At 40.5% G+C, this 22,763-nt stretch overlaps 1 protein-coding gene across 3 annotated transcripts in view; it reads left to right on the top strand.

Annotated features, from left to right (window-relative positions):
- Positions 1-22,763, top strand: part of PRKN (parkin RBR E3 ubiquitin protein ligase) — a 1,220,657-nt gene that overhangs the window by 764,318 nt on the left and 433,576 nt on the right. The gene's annotated exons all lie outside the window — the stretch shown is intronic.

Raw genomic sequence — 22,763 nt, 5'->3', positions numbered from 1 at the left:
AAATAAAATTAAAATAAATCTGATCCATTTGTACCAGTACCCTTCTTGCTGCCTTAACTTCACCCTTTCTCTGTAACTCAGTACAGCTGAATTCATAAAGTACATTTTTTGGGTATTAAATATATTCCTTGGGGATTTGATTCACTACTTACTTTTCTTTATAGTGTCCTTATTATAAGGACATATGCCCATTGAAGAACACTCAATTAACACACATAGCTAGCAACAGACAGTAAGAGGAAGAGGATAACTGATTCTTTTTCAGATGGAGTCAAACCTATTTCCTAGCACCTAAAAATATCCCAGAAAATCTACCTCTGTGCTATGAGTTACCAAGATAAGTTAATAACTAATAGATGTATCCCCACATGTTTACCACTATGGTTCTATACTGCCTAGGTGTGTAATTTATAGGATACACAGATAGCACCCTCACTGCTATTCTGATCTATTTGGTCATCACTCATTGCCTGCTGATGACATAATGAAGCATATATAGCTCTCACTGGGTGATATAGCTTTCTTTTTTTTTTTTGGTCTAATTTAAGAACAACATTTTGGAATTTGCTTTTTTACTGTGATGAGGAAAAGATGGGAAATAGTTAAAGTTTTGGACTTAGTAGCACTATATTGAGGCTGGAGTCAGTGGTACTAAGTATAAAGGACAAGGGGGTTAATATATAGGCCAGAGTTTAATAAATAGTTGGTACTTAATTTCAGCTTCTTATTCTCAGTGAACTGAATTTATAAAATCAGCATAGTGACTTGTGGACAGTAGCCCCATCTAGGGGTGGACAAGAAGGTTTCTGTTGATTAAATGTTTAGTGATGCAGTTCTACTAATAGGGAGGAGGGAGGACTTGGGAGGCATCCAGCTCCAGGGTGAGACTCAACTTGAGAACAGAAACACGTATATTCGTGGAGTGATTCCTTTGTTACAATAACATATTGGAGAGAGGAAGAGGCTATTAAAAATAAAAGTCAAGTGCAATTCTAAACTTGTTACTGCTGCAATGCTTTAGTCCCATGATGACGTCGAACTGACAGTTCAGGGCTCCGTCCTGCCTTCCCAGAGTTAGATGCACATTCTACATGAAACACAGGGGAAGCAAGTAAACTCAGTTTTGGCTGTCAGCATGACAGGAGCAGGGAAGCATGGCAGCAGAAGTGTAAAAAGCTTACTAGCTTTGATAGCAAGCAAAATGCAAATTGGTATTAGCAGCTTTCTGGGTATCCTCTCTAGTATTAATTTTAAAACTGGATGTCATGCCTGGCTCAGCTCGTACGAGGGCCTCTAACAAGAAGAGGCTGAAGACTTGAGCTATCAAGCAGACTAGATAACCTAGCATCCTTTGAGAAAATGATTTTACAGATGAGGGTTGAGGTCACTGGCTGGGGAGTGTGGGAAGGCTTGCATTGGGGCTCCCTAAATTGTGCCTGACATGTGGAAAAAGGATTTCAGTGTTACTGCTGCCATATCCTTAACTTGCATGAGCCGAGCTATTCACTTAAGATTTTTTTCTTTTTAATATGAAAACAGCATATGGGAAAATGTATATTTGGAGATGAAAACATTTTAAAGCATGGTATGGAGAAAAGAGAAAAGTCTATCATGAATTTTTAAATTGACCCAATCCCTTATTTTTCTAAAATAAAATTATTTAAATTGGACAACTCTTTGTATCCTTATGCAAAATGAGACCAGGTCAGCTATTGCATTGCTTGCTTAGCATGGGAAGAGAAAATTTAGTTGTAATTGGTGTTGGTCCTGCTTTGAGCAGGGGTTGGTCTAGATGACCTCCTGAGGTCTCTTCCAACCCTAATCTTCTGTAACGCTATGAAAACGGAAAATTGATTGCATGTAAGGGACTAGAATTAATCTCAGCCAATCAGATTGACAATTTTAACTGAATTATGTATGGCAGTTTTTTCCTCCTTGTTTTCAGCAAGTGATCCTGAGTGGAAGGAATAACCGGATTAGAGTTTCAACATGATCCTTTGCATAACTGAGCCTGCATATGCAACTGGAATAAACATCCCAGCGCTGGCAGGGCTCCAGGAACACAACATTTTTAACAGAGTGTGTAATGCTGTATTTAAACAGGAAATATTGAGACTGATGTTTGCACAGTTGTGGCATTGTTCAATGTGCTGCATTCATGACAAAATATCTCTGTGTGGCTATCCTATCTCAGTAACCCTGGAAAAGTCATGCTGTAGCAAAGGCAGTAGTTTGTAAGATGATATAACACTTTTTTCTTTAAATAAAACAGATATCATCTCCATACAGTACAAACTTCTGAGATTAGTCTGCTTGCAAATCATAAAGAATGTGCTAAAGAGTATAATGAGTAGTTGGACGACTGACAGTGTTTCTCTGTGTGTCATTTAAAATTTTACTAGACTGTAAGGCTACTGCTATTGTTTGTGAAACATAATAAAAATAGCTACCATCAGCCATTGCTGTTGCCTTAGAGCTACTTTATCTCTGGGAGGTTTGATGGCAGAGGTCATTAAATAAGTCAAATAAAATGAAGGCCTTTTTAATATACTGACTAGAGTGCCTCTTTGCCACATTAATAAAACAAAATAATACTGTTACATAGCAAGCAAAAAGGTTCAAGTGATGCTCCACTTATCCTTTGAATGTTAGTAATAAGCCTTCTGAATCTTCTTTGCACTCGTTTTTGTGCATGTAGGTATGTGCTGGGTAGCAACCCATTTATTCATTTTCCACTGTGCTGGGGCTTACATCACTGTCGTATTAGTCTAAGCAGAATGGAACAGATTGTTTATTTTGGTTTAGCTCCACTTGGGGCTGTAACATCAGATGTAGCTCCTAGAGTGACAAATTCCAATTGCAGTGTCACAGATTAAATAACAGTACTAAGGAGCCCTGCAAGCATTTTATTCCTCATGGGAGGGAAAGGATCTTCTCTGTTTCTCTTGGCTGAAATTATTGAATGTTGCACAACCCCTACATACATAAACAAACAAACAAGAGTCCCATTTCTGCATCGGGGTAAATACTCTTCAGTCATCAAAAATATGTTGGAATGTTCAGGGTTGAGAGGCCTCCCTTGTATAGATTAAATAACATGGATCTTTAATATCTTTACAAAAACATGGTAATATGGTAATATGAGCTGATTTTTTTTACTGTCCTACCACACTCTGGTTATGTATTTCACATAGAAATTATTGATTTGATTTTCACATAGTTTCCAATGTGATTAAATACTATCTTCACTCTGAAGCTCTAATATCATCTTTAGATAACCTTTAAAGATATTTCTTCCCAGAAGCAAACATGTTAGCTCTGTCTATCTCAGCTACACTTTTTGGCTTTGAAATATCCACGACTGATGAAGAGAATGACCTTTTACAAGATAAGGTGGCTATATAAATAACTATAGCAAATATTAAAAGTAAAATACGTAAATTGGATTAAATGGTTTAGAGCAGTGTTTCTTAACCTTTTCAGCTTGATGGTTTTGACCACCTGCAAGTTACTTTGGAAATTTTATTTTCTTTGCTTTAGAATTGTAATAAAATTTTCAGTTCCTTGCAATCCCTTGATTGCCTTTTGTGACCTTCCTGTAGTCACAACCCACTTGTTGAGAAACGTTGCCTTAGGGGTCTGAGCACCGAGTTTGAAATACTGGGTGTCTGTTCTGATCTCACACCAGTCTTTTACACTGTTATAAATCCATCAACTTCAATGAAGCAATTTCTGATTAATGTTAAAGTAAGCAAGATGAGAACCAGGCCCTAGGTTTCACATATGAATCTTGACAAAATTCTTTTGATACTCTTCTGAGGTCAATTAAAAATATGTCCTGTACAGTTTGCTGTGAATGTAGTATTTTGGATTAGACCTTAAAAAGTGAGGTCCTGTGTACCATGTGTAGACATTAAAATTGAATAGTTCTTTTCCTAAGAGTGTTTGCTATAGTGTCCATGACCAAAGTCTCTCCCCTCTACACACAGTATTCTCTAAATGTGAGACATTATTTTATAATATAAAGTTTTCTAATATTGTATATTAAGAACACAAAAGTCTTTTGCTGGATAATTTGATTTAAAATTAAGATGTTTATGATGCTCAGAAACAATCCTCTAGTGCAATAAAGTGATATGTTAACATCAGGTTGAAAATATACTAGAATTTCACTTGTGTGGTGGGTTGAACTGGAATTAGACTCCTGCCTTCTTTAGTATCTTGTCTAGCACAGGATGACAAATACAGTCTGCTGCTCAGATTGGAAATGGCTACTGGGATTGGATAGAGTGGCTAGTGATGGAACCTAAAAAGCAAAGAGGAAATGTCTTTAAAGTGAAGGTTTGCTGCAGGAAAGGGAAGCCAAATGAAGCACTTTTCATAGGTGGCACTTCATTTAAATTATGGCAGAAGCACCTGCTAACAGTATTGTGTATTTCAACAGATAATTCAAGAATATACATTTTAAAGGAAGAATAGATAGACTCAAATATATTAAATAAATGTTTAGATCTCTGTGGGATGCCCCTGTAAGTAGAATGGATAGTTGTTGTATTGACACAGAGTAGGAGGTAAGGACTAGAAGGATGTTTGGGGGCATGCAAGGTGTTCACGTGTATAATATTTTAGAGTTCTCAGCTTTGTATTTCCAAGACATTTCCTGTAATTCATGGTTGATGATACGAAAATCAGGATATCTCAGCAGAAGCTTGGGATTTTTTTTCTGTCAGCTGATATGTCAAGTATTGTTGGCTTGTTTTTTTTTCATTGTTTTTTTAGCTGTTATGTTCACAGAGTGCAGGATATAGATATTTCTACACTTCTGTCACTTTATGTTTGACTTTAAAAGGAGTATGTGAGGAAGAATTGGAGGATATGTAAGCAGTTGACATGTCATGTGCACTTGGAAATATGTCTTGAATACTAACAGTGTTGCTTCTAATCTGATAAACTTCACCACTCACAACAAGGCTGTCTGCAGTGAGGCCAGCTCTCAAATAGAAGATTCTTTCCTCAAGTACATTCAGACCCTGCATAGGCACTATTTATAAAACCTGTGCTGTTTTAGTGTTCACATTATTAGATGTAGTGTGGTGATTTAAAATGCTAGAAGGCTACAGAGTTTTTGGATGCTGCAAGATAGAGGAAATGCCATTGTCTTATCACACTTTAAGAGATCGAGCTAGGGCTTGTGTGGGTGAGAGTTGCTTCATTTTACATTTATTTTTAGGAAGAGGGGGCAAACATACAGACTGAACATATCCCTGTAAAGTTAGCTAATGTGAGAAGGAAAGGAAAGTATAATTATGACATTATATAATTAGGGATGTGTGAAGCAGTTTGGATAAAAATCAGCATGAATTGTATCAGAGAATTTGAAGTGAACTTTCTGAATGTTTGATAAAGTTGGGGTAATTTAGTGCCTTCTTTACTGTCCCTGTGCCAACCTTCTATCTAGTTTCTAAATTTCATTATGGGGTCTCAGTAGCTCTGGTAATATCTGCAGGGCTCACTACCTGTGAAGCTTCCCTTTGACACAGCCAATGAGTTTGGGGCATTTCTGACCCAGGGAACCCCGTCATCGTGTTAGAAATGAATATAAGAACCCATCCAGAGAATACCAGCATTATTTTTTCCAACAGTGGAATATTAGTAAAGGTTTAGGAAAAGGCAAAGAAGTGGAAACTCTATTAAAGAGACTTCTGGAGTTCTAGGAGGATTTGATTCTGCTGGAAGGAAGGGGCAAGGGTGGGATATGAAGAAGAGAGATGGGAAAAGGGAAAAATAAAAAGTTGGATATATTCGTATAATTTTAACATACAAGCTTTGTTGAAACGAGTTGAACTGAAGTAAACCTCTGAACCATCATATAATTGCATATGTCGTAAGTGACTGAGGGGTGCATGAGTGTTTTGTTTTTGTGACTGGGAAGAAACTTACATTTTCAGAGAGAACTTTTGCCCACCCTTCATTTGCAGTAGTCCTAATACAGTTCAGATGAAATTTTAAAAACTGGCACCTACATTGTGCTACCATATGGTGCGTACTTGCAGAACCCACAAATACCCATGCTATAGGGCTAATTGCTTGTGCAAACCGGGATTCATGTAAAAGTTCTGGAAGTATTTGAGTATCTGCAGTTTACAACATGCCTCTCATGGTTAATAAAAACAAGTGAAGGGGTGTCAAAATCCTCATTAAGTTAGATTGTTAGTGCCTGTTTCCAGGACGTCAGGATGCCGTTTTCACTCAGAGGAGAGGCTGTTCATCCCTTACTGAGGCCACATCTAGACTACGTGCCGTATCGGCGCATTAAAATCGATTGCTCGGGGATCGATATATCGCGTCTAATCTAGACGGGATATATCGATCCCTGAGCACGCTTATATCGATTCCGGAACTCCACCAACCCCAACGGGGTTCCGGAATCGACATGGCGAGCCGCGGACATCGATCCTGCGCGGTGAGGACGGGTGAGTAAATCGATTTTAGATATTCGACTTCAGCTACGTTATTCACGTAGCTGAAATTGCGTATCTAAAATCGATTTTACCCCGTAGTGTAGACCAGCCCTTAGTGAACAGTTTTTGATGTTTAGTGTCATCAGTCAGTGCCCTTTCCCATCAAGGGACAGTTAAAGATTTTGGCAAAGCAGCACCAGCTTCATGGGCAGTTCTCACATTTCCTTTATCCCTATTAATATGAGATTAATTCTGGGGATGATACGGAGACTACCTGGGTCTCCTTGCCTGATGGCTTTCTCCTACAAGTAAGTGGCCAGGTTGATTTCTTTAGATCCGTTTGCAGCTTTTGATGCCACTGATTCTGAGGCACTATTATCCTGAATGTTTAACAGGGTGGTTGTACAAGGAATCATCTTTGGATGGCTTTGTCTTTTCCCTTCAGAGAGAGAGCAGAGGAGATAGGACTTGGGAGGTTATACATCTTCCTTTGGAAGTTTCTTATGTGGGATACTTAAAAGGTTCTGTTCTGTCACCACACTTGTTTTATATATGCAGTGTATGAAGCCACTGAAAAAGATGGCAAGATGGTTAGGGCTGATGATATTAAACTCTTTTTGGGCCTGATTCTGCTATCACTTACATAGTTTGCCTCTATGTAAATCCATTGACTTTCATTGAGTTTCTCCTGATTTATACCAGTGTATGTGAAAGGAGAATCAGATTCCAGTATAGAATCCTTGTTTTCCTAACATCTGACCAATTTAGGAGCTTGTATAAGAGTAAACTGGCTAAAGTTTCCAAGGAAGGTGAAGGAGACACCAGCGGGTTTGGGAAGCCATTTGGAGGAGATGGCTGATGTATAATCTTCTCCCTTTACCTACGGAGTTATGTTTTCCTATATTAATATGTTTGTTAGTATTTGGGACCAAATACAGCAGCTGTATTTTCAGGGTTTTATTTTTTACTCATCTGTATTTAGCCAGCAGGGTCAGAGATTGCAGATATGGACCTCATTAGAGTTATCACTGTATTAGACTTCCGCAACGTAGTTGGCTTGGGGTGGCCTTTGAAGTCTCCTTGGAGTCTTCCCTTACTACAAAATGTTGTGACCCTTCCTTAGTTGTGTTCCTTGTGCAGAGCATAAACCTTTGCACTCCGTTTCCTGCTCTGACTATGAGTTTTTTCTTGTGTACATCAAGACCTTAATTTTATTTTAGGAAACCTTGTATGGTTTGGCTCCTGGTTATTGTAAAAATGTTTTGTTTCCACATGTACCAGTCCTACCTCAGTCCTACTTCAGATGATGAAAGTTTGCTTACTGTCTCTGGATTTGAAATCTAGGGTTCTGAAGGTAGGGGTTGGAGTTAGCTCTGGCATTTGCTTGCTCGATAGATTCAATAAACTCCTGAATAATTGGTGTGCATACCATGGTAAGTATGCTGCTTTTGAGTTTTTTCTGTGGTGGGCCGGGAAATTCTACTTTAAATCTTTCAGTTTCTATTATTTCAAAACTGATTATTTTTTAATATTGTGAGTGTGACCAGTAAGTACTGGTTGGGTGCATATTTCATACAACAAAGCACACTTACAGGCAAAAACATGGATTTTGTGTGCAGCTGCTATGCATTTTGCAGATGTAATTTTGCCAGCTATGTTTGAACATTTCGCCCTACATGTACAGGACAATATTGTGTTTCCCAAAGGAGTACATCTTTCTCAAGAAAGTGACTAAAAATTAGTTATTCAAGAGAGTTTATAGCTGTGTCTTGCTACACTGAAATCAATGGTAATTTATCTATTGATTACACTAGAAGCAGATTCAGACCCTGTTATGTAAGCAAGGGGCAAGTCTTGTCTTTTCTTTTAGTCAAAAGTATATTTAGTATATTGCATATTTTTGTATGTGTTCCTGCTCTGAAACAATGTGCTGTGCAGGTCTGTTGTGTAATTTATTGCTGCTTTCAGGAATGTTATCAAGCTGTAGTAGTGTGTGACCGGAGCACTAGTCCTAGTGCGAGATCTGAGACCTGAGCCAAAGGCTGTGAACCAAAGTCAGGCTGTATATTAAAGTTTACAAGTTCACTGTCCAGTGAACTTGGCAAAGTGGTTGTTAGTTCTATATTCTGGACCTGGGCAATAAACTCGATAGAATGCCTTTGTCTCTGAACCGTGCCTGTGGTCTTTTTTATGAATAACATCAAGGTCTGCTAAATTTACATGCTGCACTATCTACTAATAACATTGATGCTTCAAGGACAGAAGCACTGAGCAGCCTAAACAGTTACTGAGGCAATGACATTCTGTTGCTCAACACTTAATATTAGGTAGTATTATCGAGGTCTGCTAAACCTGCTATCTGTGCAGAGTGGCACAGCACGCTGAAAGAACACACACACACAACACAAGCCAATTGACAACACAGGAATTATTTTAATGTCTTTGGGAGAAGAAGTTATGGATGAGGTTTCTGCCAGTCTTTGCTTTTCATGAATCAAAAACGTATGCAGTGCTCATCTGTAGCGAAATGGCTGAGTGGAATGCAAGAAGCCACTCTCCTTCAGAGCAAGAATAAATCACTGCTCTGAACTATTTTTCAAAGAACTAAAACGACATTGAGAGCAGGACACATGGCTTCAAAGAAGCATTGTGCTGCCATTAGCCTTATCTGCTGATGGCATTTGCACAGTTGTGTGTTCTGTATCAGAGCAGTGTCACTATCTGCCACCACTGAACTTCAAGGATTTCTGCATTACCATTAGAAATTCCTGTCTTCATAAGGGACTAGAGTCTATAGGAAAATAGTTTATAGATTTTAAGAGAGATGTTAGAAGTATTTTAAAATTAAATATCAGGTACCCACTGTAATTTCCTTTCAGAATGTTTTTATTATGTTTAACCTTATTAGTATAATAATCAATCCATATTGTACCGCAGCTATTAAAATATACTGATGGATGTGCACATTCAAATGGCATGGCAAATTGTTTCCCGATTCACCATTAGGGAACCTTGGGGTCCATTTTTTCCCTCGAGTCAGAGATTCTAATATAGAATGATAAACATCCTAGAAATTTGTGCATTCCATCTTACAGGTAAAATGCTATCAAACATGGCATCTCTGCCAAATCTGGATCTTCCTCAAAGAGTCCATAGAATTAGACCATCCAAGATTATAATCTTTACATTCTAGCATCTCAAAGTGCTCAGTGAGCCTTTGTTTAAATTTAAGTAAATCAGTGTAGAGATTTGTGTCTTCGGGGAGTCTGGAAATCTTTATTATTATTTCATTTGGAACTGTTAAATTAACAGGCAGAATCTGGAGATTGCAAACTCTGCTTATGTATCCTCCTCTTACTTTATTAAAATGATAACAAATGGAGTTTAGCTTTGTCCAGGCAAAACCTTAATCCTCAAGGTTATTTCTAAGTATCTCATAAATTTAAAAATAAAAACTATACATTCCTGGATTTATTTTAAAGAAAATGTGTGCAACTCCTTCAGACAATATCTCTTTAATGCACAGTAGTTTTAGAAAGATACTAGCAGTACATTTGTCTTCAATTTTTGTTGTAGGGTCAGCGCTTTGATACACCATATGAATAGTATTTTTCAAATACAAATCAAGATATAAGATATGTAAATGCCAATTGAGATCACATAAAAATAAAAGCATACTTCAGGTGTGACAAAGTTCCTCCTCCACCTTGGTGGGTCCTGTGCTTATTCGTCAGCTTTGCTTGCCTCACAGATTCACCCTGTGGGTTGGGCAACAGCCCAGAGTCCTTCCCCTGTGGTCGAAGCCACAGTCCAGGTCAATTCCTCCTGTGTTTGATCAGGAGTTGGTAGGAACCTGGGCCCACCCCTCTACTCCGGGTTCCAGCCCAGGGCCCTGTGGACTGCAGCTGTCTAGAGTGCCTCCAGATACATTTGTGTGACAGCTACAACTCCCTGGGCTACTTTCCCATGGCCTCCTCCCAACAACTTCTTTGTCCTCACCATAGAATGTCAGGGTTGGAAGGGACCTCAGGAAGTCATCTAGTCCAACCGCCTGCTCAAAGCAGGACCAATCCCCAGGCATATTTTTGCCCCAGATCTCTAAATGGCCCCCTTGAGGATTGAACTCATAACCCTGGGTTTAGTCAGCCAGTGCTCAAACCACTGAGCTATCCCTCCCCCTGGACCTTCCTCCTGGTGTCTAATGCTTATACTTCTCAGTCCTCCAGCAGTATGCCTACTCACTCTCAGCTTCTTGTATGCCTCTTGCTCCCAGTTACTCGCACACACTTCCTCTCTTCTGGCTCCCTGGTTCCCTTTGGCCTGACTGGAGTGAGCCCTTTTGTAGCATCAGAGGGGCCTTAATTAGAGTCAGGTGCTTAACAGCCTCACCTGACTCTTAACAGGTTAATTAGAGTCAGGTGTTCTCATTAGGCTAGAACAGCCCCTGCTCTGGTCACTCAGGTAACAGAAAACTGGTTCTCCAGTGGCCAGTATCTCTCCCTTCTACTACTCTGCTGTTCCCAGGTGGCCTGGGTCTATCACACAGATTAAAGTAAAATTGCTACACATTATACCCAAGCTAATTTAAAAAAAAAGTAAACTAATTCCAATCTAATGATTTGAAGCAAAACAGAGGGAATATTCTATCACCTAGATCCCCAGGCATCTTTTGGTAAATTCCTTTATAAATAGAATAAAATGTAAAGAGCTTTCATTTATTTCAGGCCCTATTCTACAACCTGAAATAAAACTGCCTAAATAGCTTTATTGGCTTCCATATGACTATTCATATGAGGAAATGCTGCAGGTTCAGGCCATTATAAGGGTGTTGAGTTGCTTTGTCCCATATTTTGAATAAACTTGAGTACTAGATAAGGGCTTGTGTTTGTTTTTTAATTGTGCTGGTTAAATCTCTCTTGGCAAAACTAAGCCTTGGCTTTTTGCAAGGTATTATAGGGGTGTAAGAACCCCATTCCACTCCCCTACATTCATGGCACAGTACAGAGGGGAAGAACAGGGTCTGCTTCTCTCTTGCTCTTCTATGAGTAAGTGGGTGCATAGGGATGAGGAGAGGGCAGAGAGAACTCCAGCACACTCCCCACCTTTCCCATGTGTCAGAGCTGGCTAGGCACAAGATGGGAAATTGTAGTCCCCATGGAATGGGGGAAGTTGTATCCCATATTATAAGTAAGCGTTATTAATTATATTATCAGATTATTGATTATATTATCAGAATTTCATTTAGTCTGTTTTACATTCTGTTGCCTTTTTCTTTATATTTATTTTCCGTCTTTTATTAGTAGCCTATGATGCCAATCCTAGCCCTTAAGTGCATGATAAGTACATCCAGGTGTGCTGAGGGAGCTGTCATGAGGAAACAGAAGATGGGCTAGCTTATCATTAATAAATGCCTGTGTACATTTCTGCAGCTTTTGATACATATTTATTCCTCTTTTTCTCCACTCTAACTAGGATATGTATGAAGTTTCTGAGTATAACATAGCTTTTGTGGCAAGGCCAGGCTACTTCTTAGTAGGCTATAATGGAGTAATGCACATATTTTGGTCTGGAAATGACCACTTTATTCTGAGGGGGCTGCTGAAAAGAAGGGAAATAGAAACTTGATGTTCAGCAAAACTCACACTGACAAAACACTGTAAACTGACAAACCAGATCTTCTGGAAGAGCAGAGGATCTGGGCAGCTGGACACCATGCACCTTCTCTAGCTCTGGGTCTTCTCTTCCAAGGGCACTTCATCATAGTTCAAACATAGATTTCACAGGCAACTCCCAAAGGCTACTGCTTCTCCTTCTCATTTTATGTGCTGTATCCTGCAGCAGAGAGTCATGGAAACACATTAGCTTGGTCCGGCTCATCTCACTGATCCTTTAGTCTGGGTTCTAACCCCAGAATGAACCACATTATTACAAGTTTCTTGTTTCCTTTCTTATGAGATCCCTTAATGTTATGGGAAAGAGGAATCTTGCATGTTCCCAGTTATTACTGTATCTCAGTGCACTCAGGGAGCATCCAAGACTGGAGACCTTGAGGCAAAAGGTACTATAGAAGTAGTGTTAAATATCCAGAATGCCCTTTCAGCTTTTAAAAAGATGAAATCCAGGAGGAGAAGTGGTAGATGGATTATTGCTGGATCCTCCTGTGCCAGATAAGGATAGATTTAGTGAAACCAGGTCTCCAAAGTGGCTTCTTTAAAAAACAGAGATTCATTATAGAGGGGCGCAGCCAGCCTTCAAGAAGACAATGCAGCAGCTCAGGAAACTATGTGCAGGGATGGTCTGGGGAGGTAGGGATTGATGACCCTGTTTGGTGGACCAGCTTGGTCAAATAAGCTTTATATAAGCATTCTGATACTGAGCTGAGCAGAATGTTTCTGAACATTTTGGGTTTCACCCATCACACTTTATAACGTTGGCTACAAGCAGTCAGAACTAGGATATTTCCCATGCTAGTTGATATACTGTACTGATTAAACTTTTTAAACATTCTTTAATCTGATTGGCTATTTGTTTTTATTTATTCTTGTATACAACAGCAGTGACCTGTAAGAAGGAGATGGAATGGACAAATGAGGAGACTACAGAGCATTATAAGATTTCAAGTAGTACAGCTATTAGTGTGCTCGTCATTAAAATTCTGTACTTGCTCTTGTGACAAAGACTGTAACAAGAACAGAAAATAGCACATTATTAATTCATTCTCATGACAGTGATTATAACCAATATAGAAAACAATGTAAACAAGCAGTTCTCATTATGATCTTAAGCTTGTAATCTTGTGGTAGTTCTTGCCCGGGTGGGTGGGTAGGTGGGAGGGAATTTACTGTTCTGGGTATTAACTCACTCTGCTTTCAGAGGAGGAGTATACGGTGTGTTTTGCTAGCAGATGGCACATCCTTTGCCTTTCTGGGAGGAGGTACTTGGATAGACGGCTTGCTCTCAGACAGTTGTATCTGGGCCTCAGCCCCTGTAGTGTCTGAACCAAGGAGCAAAAGCTAAAGGTTTTCTTCAAATTATAAAGGTGGGGAGTGTTGCAAAAAGTTATCATCTGCTGGTTGATAGTTTTCTATAAAGAAATCTCTATTACAATGATAACTTGAGAGTGCTTCCTGTTTGAGTGAATAATCATATTTTGGACTGAGGCCAACACCTCGGTGAACAGGAAGCACCCTCGAGTTATCGTTCGGCTGAACATTTTAATTAAGTATTCATATTTTAAATGGAAGATGAAAAAGATCTGTCAAGAAGCTGACAGGTAATTTTTTAAAACTGGAAAACTAATTTGGGACTTCCTTCCCCTACTCCCTTCTATCACTTCCCATCCTCCATTCATTTCACCCACCCCAACACCTTATTTCCTTTTCCAAACTCCCCTCCTTTCTTACGCGTCAGCAAGGCTACTGTCCTCAGAGTAACTGCTCTGCGGTATATTTTCAAAGTGACTTGGAAGGAGGGTCTGGGATAGTCTTCCAGTGGAAAGACAGTGTACATGACAGACATAGTTCCTCCTGGAGTTCTATCGAGTGCAAGGGACTGTGAATGAGGCAGCATCCCTTAGGATAGTGCATCATACTTCTCTCCTCCTGGCTCTCTTTGGGGTGGCTAGCCTCCCAGGACGTGCAGAGAGGGACCAGTTCTTCTTAGGAGAGTGTGAGGGACGATAGTTGTGACTTGCCTTGCATTGAGGGAGACTTCTGCTCCTCCTTGTATATTTATGCCCAGGCTAACTGTCACAGGCTAGCCCACAGGCCGAAGCTTTGCAGATGTAGACCTGTCCCTCTGCCCAAGCTGTCCTTGATTCAATGGCAAAAAACTGCTACATTAATGCAGACTTAAGGTTGCTTGGTGATATGTAGTCCCCTTGTAGAATGTTCAGTTGAGAAACTCAAACGTCTGAAAATGAGGCAATGCAGAGTTAAGGCCATGCAACCTTAACTCTGCCCTCTGTGAGCAGTGCCCCAAGATGCCCTGTTCACACACATCTTTACTCTGCCAATCTCACAGTTGCCGAAATGTACAAGCTCTTCACCTTCTTTTACAACCAATTCATTCTCATACGCAGGATTCCGTCTCAAAGAGCCTTATTAATTTCAAGACAAATTTTTAAAAAGGGGGTGGTGGAGGATGAGAGAGAGAGTGAAAGCTAAGTGCTTTCTTATGTACACATCTTCTTGGTTCTGGTTCTCTAGGTAGTGATTCATGTTTAGATTTTAAAAAATATGTATGTGTTAGATGTTTAAGTGAGTAAAGTCAAGCAAGAGGGCTGGAGAGGTGGAGTGGACATATGCATGGGAGGCCAATCAAAAGAAGTGAGTGTTGAAGGATTTGTAGAAGAAGAAGAGAGGGTAAATCTCACAAGGATCTGGAAGGGCATTCCATGAAAAGGGAGCAATATTTAAGAAGCAGGCTTGTCTTCAGTGAGGTGCAGTCTTTCTGAGTGAGAAACATTTAAAATGGTGAACATTACTGAGATAGTCTTTAAAGAGGTGTGCCAGTCCTTCCTATTAACGTTGTTCCCACTAATGGCCATGCTGTTATTCCTGGAGTAGTCCCAAGGCAGCAGGTACTTGTTTGTTTTTTTTTAAATGTTGAACCTCTTGATCTTCCTTGTGCAGAGGCATAAACCCACTTGAGTTCCTTGTATAATAGTGGTTCTGTGCTTCTTCCACTGTGTGGGAGGATCCTTGCTTTCTGAAATGCCATGTGTGTTCACAACAGCCCTTTGAGGCTTCTCCAAAAGGACTTTTCACATTATATTGCTTCTCTCACCTTCTTTGCTTTCCTCATGCTCCAGCTGCTGACTGACATCATGATGTAATCCAAGATGGTTCTTCATCTGTCTTCTTCAATCATGTCATTCATCCTTTGCTTCCATTGATTCATGTCTTTTCCTCTTCTGTTCAAGAAATCCATTGTGATGTTTTAAAATCCTACATAAAGGAACATGTACTGATCTTCTCTCAGAATGGGACTGCATTATTGATGGTATGCTCAGCGGCAGCTCCAGGCACCAGCACTCCAAGCGTGTGCCTGGGCTGGCAAGCCTTGGGGGGCACCCTGCCGGTCCCTGCGAGGGCAGCAGCCAGGCAGCCTTCATCGGCTTGCCTGCGGGAGGTCTGCTGGTCCTGTAGATTCAGCAGCAATTCGGCGGCAGGTACGCCGAAGCTGCGGGACCGGCAGACCTCCCACAGGCAAGCCATCGAAGGCAGCTGGCCTTCCATGCTTGAGGCAGCACAAAAGCTAGAGTTGCCCCTGAGTATGCTGCACAGCAGGAAGAGTGCTACCTGGACAACACTCTGCTCACACTGATGGATTATGGAGAAGTTTCTTCTCCACCCAATATGGTAGCAATATCTCTTGTCAGATAGCAGCAACAGCATCATCACTCTCTCTGAGACATCATGAAAGGGATTCAGGATGTCATCTCTACAGTCGTTACGTGCTGCTTTGGCATCCCCCTCACGGGCCTGTAAAATGGTTTTCTTGCTATGGTGTGCCAATATATCTGTACCAGCACATGTAATGTGGGATTCCACCCCATCCACCTGGGTCATCTGATGGCAGGGAAGACCTTCTGCAGCTCTTCAGAATGGTGCTTTTCCACACAAACCCAAAGCGGGCAGTTTTTATAGGCAGTGGTGATAATCATTTCCACATATTTATAGCACACACAGAAACTTCACAGCTGAGTTACTTGCAGCTGGATCAGAGCAGGGTCTATGCAAAATCTGACATCATGCACTCTCATTTTTATTTACCTATTCCTTACGTTTGTATTCTGGTTTCTTATTGTAGGGCTCTTTATAAGTGCTGGTATTCTGGCACTGGTCTCTGTTAGATAAAAGAACATGAAATAGGGTCTTGGTCTGTAACTAGGGCTCTTTATGCTACGATAATAATAATAATAATAATGGGAGTAAAACGCATTGTTGCAAATATAAAATAGCACGGACTCTGTAAACAGATGAAAGAGAAGAAAATAGGTCAGATTTCAGGCCTGATATCCTTGGCAATGCCTCTTTAATTTAACAGCCGTGGATCAGGATACATGTTTTTCTACAAGACAACAGCCAGCAAATTTAGGCCTTCACACAGATGTCTCAAGCTGTTCATAAACTTCACATTATGACTTGTGATGTGTCACATGGCAAGTGATCAAACACACGAACACAGATAATTGTATTATTTTAACATGATTAAAATGGTTGTATTATGTTATATAAATATATACTGTAATTGTTTAGCTGTCATATTCTGACTTTTTGTAGCTATGTACTGCATTGGCTAGGGAGGGAAAAGCAGAGTTGTTAGGTATACAAGGGAAAATATGTTATACTGATGCCTGAGTTCCCATTAAAGATATTCCCTTCGGTATAAAACAATGTGTCGCTCACTGAGATTTCTTTTTCCTGCTCTCTTTGTCATTGTCCTTCTTATCTTGTAAGGTCTTGGCTCCCACTTCATATGTCTAGCCCTGGTGTAAGTTCCTAGTTGTCTGCATTGTTGCTCACAGGTTGCTGTCTGCAGCTCCTGGGTCACTGAGTCTACTTTAATGCTTGCTTCTTGACCTTAGTGTTTACTGTACATGTAATAGGAGATCACTCGCATGCAGGAATGATTTGTTTCTCTTATCTCTGTCTGCTGCCTAGCATTAAGTAGTTGGAACATTAAAAACAATTTGATTATTTTAAAATATATCTTTAGAAATAGTTGCCTTGTTTCTAATGATATTTGTTTATACTGAATTGTTTTTCTTGGTAAGAAAAGTTTGTAATTTACATTTGAGTATCTACTATTGTGCTGGCTCTATAAGAAACTAGATAGATTCACTGATTCAAGTAGTCTTGAATGGTTTAAATCTTAGATTTGTGGATTATATAAGTGATTGTATGAAAGGTCAGGCTTTGTATAATCTTTGCATGAGTAAAAGGATTATATTAGTTTTTGTATACAGTTCCAAGAGAAAGCTATGATGAGTGGATTGTGTGTTTTATTTAAGCTTTTATTTACTGTGTTCTTTTACAGGGATAGAGTTAAGATTGTTTGGGTGCTGATTATAGAGAATATTTCTTGTTAATGACTGTATATGTGTGACTGAAGTGGGTATTTAGGATAGTGTCAGAATTGTATATGTAGCCATGGCTTGTGATTTCCAATAATTCTGTTTTTTAAAAACAGGTATTTTAGTGATTGTCTTTTCTTGGATGATAATTATGTGCAAGTTAACAAAGGGTATATTTTGGAGCAGTATATGGGGATCCATTTAGCAATAAAAATGATTTATGGTACTTATATGGAAAGCCTTTGAAGGTAGAGAAACATTGCCAAAATAAAATAAAAGTATCAATTAGAAACTCATGACCATCTTATAAATATAGCACTTGTGGGTGGGGATAAATGCTATGATGTAGTGATGTGCCTTCCGACTTATTTATTACAAAGCAATGAATCCCACATGGCTATTTTTGCTTCACTGAGTGTAATCCCAGAAAGTCAGCCATATAGACATTGCTGCTTTTTTTTATTATTATTATTATTTGGTTAAGATTTTGATACAGCCGTGAGAAAAAACCAACTGTCACCTAAAAATGGCCCCCAGGGATTTTTCACAGATTCTATCAACATGTCCCCCCCCACACACACACACATTTCTACTGGCTTTATCTACATCCCCTTGCTCCAAATTCTTCTTCTTCATCTTTTTCTTTTTAAGGGACCAATAGATGGGGTGTGTTGTTAAACCATAATTCACACTGCCCTTTCTAAAGCTGAAGGATAAGGACTAATAGGAAAAAAAAAATTTTAGCCCAAGGTTTTCATAAGGTGTCAGTGAAAGATGCTTCATTTAATCCACTGTTGTGTCTGCAAATAATTCCTTATGCTAAGTAGCTCCTCACATTCATAGCTACTGCACTGACTTTTAGTACATTAATAACACCTGTCATGAGATTTTGAGATATACTAGAACAATTTATTTCCCAGTGGGGGTTTTATCTAAACAGGATCAGTCTTTATATCTTTCTCCATTTAGCTGGGATTCTATAGCAATGTATCTGGTATTATCTGTGTCTTGCTGTTGCTCAGTTTGGGGAAGGGAGGGATATAAAGAGCAGACAACAGCTGCAACAGGATCACTGTTGTGCCACAGAGTGTTTCCATACTAAGCAGAAACCATTTTATGTTAAATCTCTTCTGTTTCCTTGAAGTAAATGAACAGTGCTAACGTAATGCAAAGAAACCATGCAACTTTAGCACAATAACAAGTATGATGTATTATGGATCTTTTCAATGTTCAGTGTTAGATTTTCCTTTTTAAAAAGGGATGATATTCCTAATAGGTGGACGCAGAGGTTGTGTGATGGGGCACTCAACCCACACTTGCCCTGGAGGAGTTAATATAGGCAAGAAAGGCCAATTAGTCATAGTCTGTACCTGGAGGGGAGCTAGGATCCAATGAGGCTTAATTGAGAAATAAGCTCACCTGGACAAAAACAGTTGGGGCTTCTGTACAGCCAGGGAGATGGTAGCAGGGAAGGGGGACAAGTAGTCAGGGGCCTGCAGTCACACTACCTGATTAGGGTTGCCAACTTTCTACTCACACAAAACCAAACACCCTTGCCCTGCCCCACTGCTTATCTGAGGCCCTGCCCCCTGCTCACACCATTCACCCCTCTATTGCTTGCTCTCCCCACCCTCACTCGCTCATTTTCATCCATCTGGCTCAGGGGTTTGGGCTGTGGGAGGGGGTGAGGGCTCTGTGAGGGGCCAGAAATTAGGAGTGCGAGAGGGGGCTCTGGGCAGTGGATTCGGATGCAGGAGGAGGTGAAGGCTCCGGATGCGGGCTCTGGGGTGGGGCCAGGAATGAGGGGTTTGGGATGCAGGAGGGTGTTCCAGGCTGGGACAGAATGGTTGGGAGTAAGATCAGGGCTGGAGTAGGGGGTTGAGGCTTACCTCAGGCGGCTTCCGGAAGCAGCAGCACATTTCCCCTCTGGCTCCTACACGGAGGCATGCCCAGGCGGATTTGCGCGCTGCCCTGTCCGGAGGTGCTAACCCCACAGCTCCTATTGGCCGCACTTCCCGGCCAATGGGAGCTGCGGAGCCAGTGCCTGGGGCGGGGACAGTGTGTGGAGCCCCTTGGCAACCCCTGTGCATAGGAGCCCGAGGGGGGACATGCTGCTGCTTCCAGGAGCCATATGGAGCCATGGCAGACAGGGAACCTGCCTTAGCCCCGCTGCACCAGAAATGAGATTATGGCACTATAGGTAATTTACAAAGGTAACTGACTAGTTCACTTACATAATATAGTTCTGTTAGTTGCAATTTTATTCACGTTTTATAGAAAAGGGAAGAATTGCACAAGTGTTTTATTGCTTTTTGAGATCATATACAGAATACATTTTCCACTATTTACATTTGTGGTCTGATTTTTAGATGCTTCTCTATTTTTTCTGGATCTCTCTCGCACATACCATCCCTCCTCCCTCTGAAGCCAGGGAAAGTGAGTTGCAGGTCCAGGAATTTTCCACCTAACTTGGAAAACACTCAGATACTACAGTAGTGGCCACCAGCAACAAACCCCCTAAAAGGGAAAGATCTTCAGTGGCCCAGGATGGGAAGCTTCCAGGGGTGAGAATCTTGCCTCATCCTCCTTCCCAGGAGACGGAGTCTCTGAGATATGCAAATTTGGCAGGGAGTTAAAGGTGTCCCTATGACCGAATAAGGACCTAATAGGTGCTCCTCTAGCTCTCCCTATTTATCTTGGGACTAGGCAGAGTTAGAGGAGCACGGATAAGCTCCTCATTCTGACTGGCAGCTGTCTTTGTATAATTATTATTTATTATATTCAGAACAGCAAGTGGGCAACTAATAAGGAGGATTAGTATAGGAGAGGTTTTATTTAATTCAGTTTTTAAGCTGCTTTACTCAATGAAATCCTTTAAAATACAAAGCTTATATTTTTAAAGCTACCAGTACACTACCATGAATTCTACAGTGTATGTGACTCTGAAGCTTATTTTCAAAAAAGATTAAACGTTTATATACAGCATCTGAAATTATTATTGATTACATTTTGAAGTTGTATACCTACTTTGAGGACATGACGATTTATTATTTCAATGTTAAATGGGAGGCTTTCAGACTGTCTTGTGGCAGAAATTCTAGAACCTATGGAGGTGTTGCCAACTCTTGCAATTTTTATCACAAGTGTCATGATATTTGATGGTATCAAGTATCAGAGGGGTAGCTGTGTTAGTCTGGATCTGTAAAAGCAGCAGAGAGTCCTGTGGCATCTTATAGACTAACAGACGTTTTGGAGCATGAGCTTTCATGGGTGAATACCCACTTCGTCAGATGCATGTAGTATCTGACGAAGTGGGTGTTCATCCACGAAAGCTCATGCTCCAAACGTCTGTTAGTCTATAAGGTACCACAGGACTCTTTGCTGATATTTGATGGGTTTTCTTTATAAGCCCCAGCTCCTGGGGACAGGGGAATAAGTGAAAATCTTAACTTTTATTTTTTTAAAGCAAATTTCTTTATAGTTGAAGAGGAAAGCTTGAAAATGTGTCTCAAGTACACCAAAAAAGCTCTACAAAATACAGCACCCTCCCCAAAACAAAACAAAACAAAACAAAACAAAACAAAAACCAAACAATCAAACCCAGAAGGCAAATAAAAACATTTTTTTTCATGATTTTCATGGTAATCTCATGGTTTTGGGGGCTTTACTCTTGATTTTGGAATGTTTGTGGTGGGCAGTAATGCTATGGGGCCAAAGACAGGCAAGAGATGGTACACAGCTCATATGCAGGGAATAACTTTATCAAAGGACATAGTTGCTAACACAGTTTCAAGGTAACTGCACCTGTATTCCCCCCCGTGTGGTCGACTCCAGAAGTGCCTAGTCAGGTCTCAGATCTGCAGTCATTACCTGTCTCTGGGCAAGGACCCTTGTCCCACTTCCTTTTGACTGGGGGGGCGGGGTTCGGAAGGGGTTAAGGCTGCACAGCTCCTTGCCTTACACTGTGGTATTCCCAGCAAGACAGTCTGCCTAACCTCTAGTGCCTGTGTGTTGCTTTCTTTCCAAGGGTTAAGAACAGTGTTTTTGCTGGCCATTCTAAGCAAGCACATTTTTATTATGGGACTTGCACTGCGGAAGAAACCAAGAAAAAACATGTTAAAATCTTACAGAGGTCACCTGTCAGTCTTCAGTGGCCCTAGTAGGCCAATGTCTTTACAACCCTTCCCTAAGGTTTGAGGCTCCCATGGACAAGAAGGTCCTGTCCATTTGCGATCAGAAAGAAGGCCACGAGTGAGTTCAAGCTCATCCTTTTATATCAAACTCCTTCTTTGTTTCCTAGTCTCTGGAAAACCCATCCTCACCAGTATATGCAAACTTCCCCATGCAGGAGAACTTCTCTGGAGTTGTTTAGTCTCAGTGACTTGCCTTATAACTGCCCACGCCTATTGTTTCATTCATAGAGTTGCTCCCATGGAATGGAATACAATCATACATAAATCATTCATAATGGCAATACAGTTGTCTCCAAAGTCAATGCATAGAGTTGCAATATCTGTCAGTTGTTACTTCAGAATTGACAATGAAGGTAGATCCACCAAAAGGCGTCTTTAGTTAATTTATGCTAGTAGTCTCAGAACTTTGTTCCTGCCATTCAGAAGACTATTGTTAGTGATTTCTGTAGTTATAAAATATGGATAGTGGTTTTCTTTAATTTATATGATGCTGTGGAAAATTTTAATTGTAAGATATTCTGGCTATAGCCTGTATGGAAGTCATAATATATCATTTATTGTTTCTGCTGTTATATACATTTTGGGGTGCCTATCCCAGAAGCGTCTGGGCGATAAAGCAAAATTATATTGTAATCTTTCAAAAGCATATTCACACTCCAATGTATGAGTCCAAAAGGGGCACTGGGAGTGGTTCTGATTGGACTGCAGTGTTCCCTGTCCTGCTGGTGCAGCAGCTATGTTTGCGTCTTGTGCAGTTTCTGAGGCTGGCCCCACCACTGGGAGAAGCTGTTGCTTCTAAATTGTCCTGAGTGCTCTCCCTCTGCACCTCCATAGGTATTCTGCCTGCCTCTGAACTCTGCATGCAGAATTCTTCTAGTCATTGTTACCAGTGCAGTGCCCTTGCTATCATGTGGCAGTGGCCAGTAATGCCACTACAAGACCAGCCCTCCTTGTCGAGGTGTGAGGGCAGCCTATGAACTCCTTCAGACACTTTCTTTAGCCTATGTCTCAGATCATCCTTCTATAATT

The sequence above is a fragment of the Chelonoidis abingdonii genome, chromosome 3 (assembly GCF_003597395.2).
Source record: "Chelonoidis abingdonii isolate Lonesome George chromosome 3, CheloAbing_2.0, whole genome shotgun sequence".
NCBI classification, from domain to species: domain Eukaryota; kingdom Metazoa; phylum Chordata; order Testudines; family Testudinidae; genus Chelonoidis; species Chelonoidis abingdonii.
Note: the sequence above shows the minus strand (reverse complement) of the source record. Positions and strands in the feature narration are given on the sequence as shown.